This window comes from Chiloscyllium punctatum, chromosome 18, assembly GCF_047496795.1.
Source record: "Chiloscyllium punctatum isolate Juve2018m chromosome 18, sChiPun1.3, whole genome shotgun sequence".
NCBI lineage: Eukaryota > Metazoa > Chordata > Chondrichthyes > Orectolobiformes > Hemiscylliidae > Chiloscyllium > Chiloscyllium punctatum.
In genome coordinates, this window is record NC_092756.1 from 33,956,245 (window position 1) to 33,964,791 (window position 8,547).

Consider the following 8,547-nt stretch of genomic DNA (forward strand, 5'->3'; position numbering starts at 1 on the left):
ACCACCGAATCATTATTTCCAAAAGTAATTCTTTCTTAAACCTTATTTAGCATGTGCATACTGCAGTCAATCCGAAGTAAGATAATGGTGCTAATTGATCTATGCTTAATTAACACTACATCCTATTTTTCATGTTGAGTAACTGCGAGTTAGCAAGGACAATGTTTATGTTGAAATCACACTTTTATTCCAGATGAGAGAATGTGGTTTGCTTTATTTAAAATGAACTTGTTCACTGTGTAAAATGATCAAATAAATCCCAGTTTCAAAACAAAATTGGTAACGTTGTCATCTATCTTGAAATGTGATGTCTTCTTCTTTCAACCAGACGGGTATTATAACGAAAAGTCTATTAATAATATGCGTATAAAGACACTTTAAATCGCAAGGTTTGTGAAGGTTTGTAGCTCAGGTTGAGGTTTAGGGTCAAGGTTTGCTCGGTGAGCTGTCGGTTTGATATCCAGACGTTTCATTACCTGGTTAGGTAACATCATCAGTGGCGATCTCCAAGTGAAGCGAAGCTGTTGTCTCTTGCTTTCTATTTATACCTTTCTCCTGGATGGGGTTCCTGAGGTTTGTGGTGATGTCATTTCCGGTTTGTTTTCTGTGGGGCTGTTAGATGGCTTTTTGAACTATGTGTTTGTTTATGGCATTGTTGTTGGAGTGCCAGGCCTCTGGGAATTCTCTAGCATGTCTTTGCTTAGAGTGTCCCAGGATCAATGTGTTGGCCAAGTCGAACCGGACTACCAAAAATCCATAAACTAGGAGCCCCCTCAGACCCATAGTCTCATTACCCGGAACACCAACTTACAGACTGGACAAAGAACTTCACGCAAGACTGAAATACCTCATAGAAGAGTCACAGCACTCCATCCACTCCACCCAGGAATTCCTAAAAATCATCAAAAACACCAAAGTAGAGGAAGGGGAAGCAATGGTCTCATTCGACATAATAGCACTGTTCACCTTCATCAACATTGACCTGGCAAAGGAGACACACTTTTAGAAGAGACCGTCACATACACCAACCACCATCAATCACATTACCAACGAAAACATCATGAAGCTTGTGGACCTGTGCCTCACCACCCACTTCACTTTCAACAACATAGTCGACAAACAAACCCCCAACGGCCCATCCATGGGATCTCCGCTATCAGGATTCATAGCAGAAGCGGTAATGCAAAGACTAGAACAAACAGCCCGAGCAACAATCAAACCAAAATCTGGGTCCGCTACGCAGATGACACCTTTGTCATCACAAAACGAAACTAGATAGTAAAGACATTTAACATCATCAACAACACTCTCACAGGCATAAAGTTCAACAAGGAGGAAGAAACCGACAACAAACTCGCATTCCTGAATGACACAGTAGAAAGAAAGGACAACAGAGAACTACAAACCTGTGCATACAGAAAACCGACAAACACTGACCAAATACTTAACTACACCAGTAACCATCCCATCACACACAAACGAAGCTGCGTCAGAACAGTATTCCAACGAGCCACCAGACACTGCAGCACAGACGAACTTCGGAAAAGAGAGGAAAACCACCTTTACAATGTATTCGAGAAGAACAGATACTCAAAAAATACAGTCCACACATTCCTCAAGAACAAACCACGACAAGCAGACCAAACGCAGCCAGAAACCATAACCATCTTACCATACATCAAAGAAGTTTCAGACATGACAGCCAGACTACTAAGACCCCTCGGAATCCTCGTAGCACACAAACCCACCAACACTCTCAAACAAAAACTAACAAACTTAAAAGAACCAGAACAATCCACAGACAAATCCAACGTCATCTACAAAATTCCATGCTAGCCAAAAAAAGACACGACCTTCTCTCCCTCGTAGCCCTACACACGGATTAAAAATAGCACCATTTCGACTGGGACAACACATCTATCCTGGGACAGGCTAATCAAAGACACGCCCGAGAATTCATAGAGGCCTGGCACTCCAACCACAACGCCATAAACAAACACATAGATCTCGATGCCATCTATCAACCCCTCAGAAAACGAACAGGAAATGACATCACCACAATCCCCAGGAACCCCATCGAGGAGAAAGATATAAATAGAAAGCAGGAGACAACAGATTCGCTTCACTTGGAGGTCGCCACTGATGATGATGTTACCTAGCCAAGTAATGAAACGTCTGGATATCAAAGCTACAGCTGAGCAAGCAAACCTACACCCTACATTTTAAATTATTTTTCATGTTTATGTTGCATGAATCTGCGGTTATTGATCCACAGTTTAGTTTCACTCCCTAAAGGTAACATGTTGATTTCTCCAGTTGTTCATAATTCAATGTGATGCATCCAGTGTGTGCATCACGAGAGGGAGCTTGCTTCCCACGTCTTGTGTTTATCTGTGCCTTATGTCCAGCATTCATCAATGGCGAGAGCAAGGGGCGAGGGCGAGACCATTGTGTAAGTCTTTCCGTGCCCATGCACGGCACCCACATTTGCAATTCTCCACTGTGCATTTACAGCCAGTTCTCAGTACCCCTACACCCACGCCCTGCCCCTTTGAAATATCGCCATTATATTGTGCTGTCTCGCTGTGCTCTTCTCACCAGGATGCATTACTTCTACTCAACCTCCTTCAGATTTCATCTGACAAGACGTTCATTAAGAATCCCTTTGCATAAACATGCATTTCGCAGCTCTCGTTATTTGATTTTCCTGGATGTCTTTCATACGAAAAAACGTTCACAGCAACTTGATTTGCAAAAGGAAACCGCGCTCCCTTTCATTATCCCAATGCAAACTACATCGCAATACAGTTTAGTCAACAGGCTCAGACCATTCTTTGAAATTTTGTAATAGCATAAATGCATATAAACTGACCATTTGCGTTCCAGTTTCAATATGTCAGCTGTGATCATCTGAAAAAAAGCACCACGAAAATGCCGTTGATGACAGCGACGAGAGTGGGATTTGAAACCACGCGTGCAGAGCACAATGGATGAGCAGTCCATCGCCTTAACCTCTCGGCCATCTCGTCACAGAGGCTGGGCCGCCTATGACCTTATGAATAATTGAATTGGGTAAATTATGCTGAGCAGCAGATATTTCTCCCTGGTGTTGGTAAAATGATAAATAACACAGTACGGTTCCAAGACAATGGTCTGACCCCTGGTTTGTGGGGCAAGTGCACTCCCACTGTCACACTATGCACACAGTGATCTGAAGAAAAATGAGGAAATGAATATGTGACAAGGTCTGTTGAATTCTGTGAAGATTTGAAGTCAACGGAATGAAGAACCCGAGACAGCAGGAGGTGTTCTTTCAATAAAGAGTTGGATAGAGCTCTTAAGGATAGTGGAATCAAGGGTTATGGGGATAAGGCAGGAACAGGATACAGATTGAGGATGTTCAGCCATGATCATAATGAATGGTGGTGCTGGCTCGAAGGGCAGAATGGCCTACTCCTGCACCTGCTGTCTATTGTCTATTAAATTGCCTGTGAGGAATTGTTTTCCAGACTGGATGAGAGTGCATAGTGCTCAATGTCATTATTCGGAACACCTAAATTCCGCTCAGATGTTTTTGACACGCACTTGTGTACAGAACAGACAATTTCAAAATCCAAAATAAGGCTAAACTGACAATTGAACTCAACAATGCAAAAACCTTGATCTGTATCATTTTCCTGGTCCGTGCGACACCAAGTCACTGTATGATCACAGCAACACAGTGAGCAAGTTTCAGAAGGAATATGAGTGCAGTGCCAGAGCGCATGCTGGGAGCAGCAGGTGACACACGGGGAAGTGCATTTCCCACAGCAGGAACACTTCCCAAACAGCGGACTGTGGTGGAAGAATTCAGAGGGGGTTTACACTTTGAACTTTTATGCCAGAGACACAATGGAGGTCTGTCATTGAGTGAGTTCAAGATGAAGATTTTAAGATTTCTACAGATGCAAAACAAAATAGAAAGCGCATGGGCTAGTGAAGGCAAAAGATTTGTACATTTCATCAATCTACCCATCTTTACAATGAGTACTTCAACACTGTTCTCACTCGGGGACAGAACCACTGGTGAAGATGATCATATAATCCCCGTTACTAGCCATGGAATCAGAGAAACTCGGTTTCCCAAACGTTCATGTAAAACCAAGAATGTGGAGGTAAGCATTAATTTGTTGCTCCTGTGCTGAAGGTGACCAGTGCACGGTATCTCTGTTCCAGTACAGTGGGCTGTGCTGTGCCGAAGTTTTAATTTTGAGACTCACATGGAGCAGCTTCAATTTGTCGTCGTGTTGAGGGATACGGACAGAAGGTGATATTGAGCAAAGCCAAGTTTCTGGGAAAATACCCGTGTTTGTGAATTGAGAAACGACCTTTTCTGGATAATGACTCCTTGATCTACAAACATACTGCAAGTATCTACAACGTGAAGAGACGTATATGGAGAAAGAGCCAAAGGTGATTTTTCATCAGATGGATAACGTTTCCTATGTGCACTGCTTTAAATTCCAGGATAATAGATGTTGAACTGGTTTCATGTTACACAGTTTGTTGCAAACTCACAAAGGTTGTTGCAATAATAAAAAAAGAAATTACACATGACCGTTTGAATATTGTATTGAACTGAATTTTGGTCTGAGCATATTTTATCTTAATTGGCGTGCTTCAGAGAAGTACAGAGGGTTAACAATACAAAAGGGCAAAGTCTTCTTGGTGGATTTCTTGGGTGGAGTTAAGAATGTACGAAATGTACATAACATCATGTGAATGTGGTCAAATCTATAAAGTCGGTGTTGCATCTCCAAGTGACGATTTAATTCCTACTCATTTGGATATCACTTCCGTCTGCAGTTATTTTACGACATCAGCTCCATTTACAGAGTTTCACCTTGAATAATACGCCACATCTTACCAATCCATGAACTCTTTCTACTCAGTCTTATTCAGTTGTACGTGTTAATGAAATTTCTTTGTGTCTGAAGTCAACCAAATTGGAAATTGTTGTGCAACCACATTGACTTTCTCTCAATGGTAAATTTGTACGTTTGTTCGTGTATCTTTTAAAACACTCTGAAGTCAGCTTCTACGTTTTATTTCTGGAAAGTCGCTCACGATTTAAATATCTCTATTGAGTGGAAGAAACCGTCATCCAAAATTTTCTGAATCATTCACTAATGGTTTTCAAGCTCTAACCAAAGTTATTGATTCACTCGAAAGAGGGAATTTCCCCGATTTACTCATTCAAATCTCGCGTTATGTGAAAATCTCATTTGTTTACATCAAACTTGCGTGTTTCTGCTCCAGCATCTCCAAATTCGTGAATTTACTCCTTCATTCTTTCTATCATCCCGATGAAACCGGTTGTATCTTTTCTGATATTGTTCTGTCTCAGTAAACAACGTCACTTGGCTTTCTAATATCTTGCTATCCAGGAAACAGCATCCGTGCCCTTTCTCACTTCTTTACATGTTTTTGGTAGAGAATGAGGACAAGAATTACACACAATGGTCCCACTGAGTGTGTCCTAAAGATTTTACAGTTACACTATGAACACTTTGCTTTTTAAATAAGACGTTTCTATTTATGAACTCCAATAAGGTAAATTACGATCTATCCAGTTCATGAACATCGTCTCCATGGAGCCGAAACTTATCTATCAATTCCTTTATTCTTCCACGGAATGTCTGAAAGGTTTGTAAGGCCAACATCTCTAAATTCCCCTGTCCTGAGTCAGTCTCAGCTATTTCTAAAGGCGACTGAAGTTCAAATACTTCATAGGGTGTCTCCCGTCATTCCAGTGCAGACTGGTTCTGGACAGCAAATGCTATCACTAAAGGCCACCGTGAATGTGAAATCAACAGTTTTCACATAGTAATTGTCGTAGCTATTGTGTATCGTATATCCGTGTTCTTATTCAATTTGTTCATCATTTCATGGGTCCCTGTATTGAATTCTACTGAATGATTAATTAGTCAATGGAGACATTCCCTTATTCACTCATTCCAAACTCCATGGAACATTGAATAATTTTACTCATACGCTTCCAGAGGACAGTCCTTCCATTACTGGGATGAGTCAGTGAACATTCCCCACGTACCCTCGAAGGCAAGGATTTCCTTTTCCATTTTAGGGGACCATTACAGCACTGAATCCCATGGTGCGTTCATTATAACCAAAACAGTTGCAACAAGACGTTAAAACTAAGATTTATCAATCTGCTTGCATTGGTTGTCCCAAAAATTACATTCCAAATTGTGGTATGTTTGTGGATGAAAGCACTTTCTGAATCTTGAGCAATTATATTTCAGATTTGTCAAAAAATTATCATTCACTCTTCTCTCTTTCCCTTTCAGTTTCCCGTTTTATATCCCGTATTTTATCAGTTTATCTTAAGTTTTCAATAATTCCAATCAATATCGCTCCTGATTACTAATCCGAGACAATGCCACAATTTTGTCAATTTATTTGCAGTGCAGCTGTAGGGCGCGGTGACCAAGTAGAAAGGCATTGGTCACGTGAACCAAATAAAAGGAGCCGGCTGGTGGAATCTGGCCGTTCCATCACAGTCACATTTAAAACATTTAACATAATCTTTAGGCAAATCATATTGCCAGAAAATAAGAAAACAAAAACGAAAAAGATGCTGATGTTGAAAATTAAACAAAAACAGACGTTGCTAGAATATTTCAGGACGTCTGGCAGCATCTGTGGAGAGACGGACCCAATGGATGGTAAACGTTAACTGTGATTCATCTGCACAGATGCTGCCAGCACACCTGTGATCTTACAGCAATTTCTGTTTTTGTTTCAGACTGGCAGATTTTGTCGCAGTCCATGATAACAGTGCTCATTAGAATCAAACACACAGCATGGATCTGGTAGTGTGAAATGAGACAGTAATAATGAATGAGTGGAGAGTGTTGTACTGGAAAAGCACAGCAGGTCAGGCAACATCCGAGGAGCAGGAGAATGGACGATTTAGGCACAAGCCATTCATCAGGAATTAGGCTTGTGAGTCGGGCAGATGAACCAGTCTGAAGCCAGGTGCCAACTCGCAGGTACCTCCTCCTACAGACCACGATCACAAACTCTCCTCCCCTCACCAAACCATCATCTCCCAGACCATTCCCAATCTCACCACCTCTGGGCATCTCCCATCTACAACCTCCAAACTCATTGTCCGTGAACCGCGCACTCCCCGAATCTACCTCCTTCCTAAGATTCAAAAACCTGACTGCCCCAGTCGACCTATTGTCTCATCCTGAGCCTGTCCCATCCGAATAATCTCTTCCTACCTCGACATAATCCTCTCTCCCCAATTCAGGAAATGCCCACTTACATTCGTGACACTCCTATGCACTTCACCTCCTCCAAGAATTTCGTTTCCCTGGCCCCCAAAGCGTCATCTTCACCATGGACATCCAGTCCCTGTACAAATCCATCTGCAATGACAGAAGTCTGCAAGCCTTCCATTTCGTAATCTCACACCATCCCAACCAGCACCTTTCCACCGACATCCTCATGCACCTGGCTGAACTGGTCCTCACAATCAACAACTTCTCTTTCCAATTCTCCCACTTCCTCCATCAAAACTGGTAGCCACGGGCACCCGCATAGGACCTAGATATGCCTGTCTGTTTGTCAGATACGCGGAACTGTCCATCTTTCCCAGTTACACAGGCACCATCCTCCATCTGTTCGTCCGCTACATTGATGAATATTTGGGGCCACTTGGTGCTCCATCGAGGAGGTTGAATTGCTCACCAACTTTACCAACACCTTCCACTCCGACCTCAAATTTATCCGAATCATCTTGTCAACTTCCCTCACCTTCCGGGACCTCTCCATCACCGACTCTGGCGACTGTCTTATTACAGACATATACTGCAAGCCCACCGACTCCCACATGTACCTAGACTACATCTCCTCCAAAATATCTCGTGTAAGCACTCCATTCCTTATTCCCAATTCCTCCACCTCCAGCACATCTGTTCCCAGGATGACCAATTACACCTCAGATAGAGCAAGTTGGTCTCCTTCTTCCACGATCACAAATTGCCTTCCCACGTGGTTGACAGCGCCCTTCGAGTTCATCACCTCCATTTCACACACCACCACCCTTGAAGCCACGCCTCTCAACGCAGCAAGTACAGAACCACCTGGTGGTCACCTTACACCCCATCAAACTCCGCATAAACGCATCATATTCTGCTACTGATGCCACCTCCAAACAGACACCACCACCAGAGATATATTTCACTGCCCAGCCCTGCCAACATTCCGTAAAGACCATTCCCTCCATGACCCCCTCTTCAGGTCCACACATCCCCCCACCAGCCCACAACCCTCTCCTGGCACCTTTCACTGCCACCAAAGGAAGGGTGAAACTAGCACCCACACCACTCCCCTCACCTCAGCAAAGGCCCGAATGGATCATTCCACATCCATTAGAAACTCCCCTGTACAGCGACCAATGTCATCTACTGAATCCGTTGTGCCGAGTGTGGTCTCCTCTACATCAGGGAGACAGGAAACCTTCTTGCAGATCATTTC

At 43.0% G+C, this 8,547-nt stretch overlaps 1 non-coding gene across 1 annotated transcript; it reads right to left on the minus strand.

Moving 5' to 3' along the window:
- Positions 1–2,947: 2,947 nt before the first annotated feature.
- trnas-gcu (transfer RNA serine (anticodon GCU)) lies at positions 2,948–3,029 on the minus strand. Its single transcript has one exon. It is a non-coding gene; the product is annotated as a tRNA-Ser (tRNA).
- Positions 3,030–8,547: the final 5,518 nt, after the last annotated feature.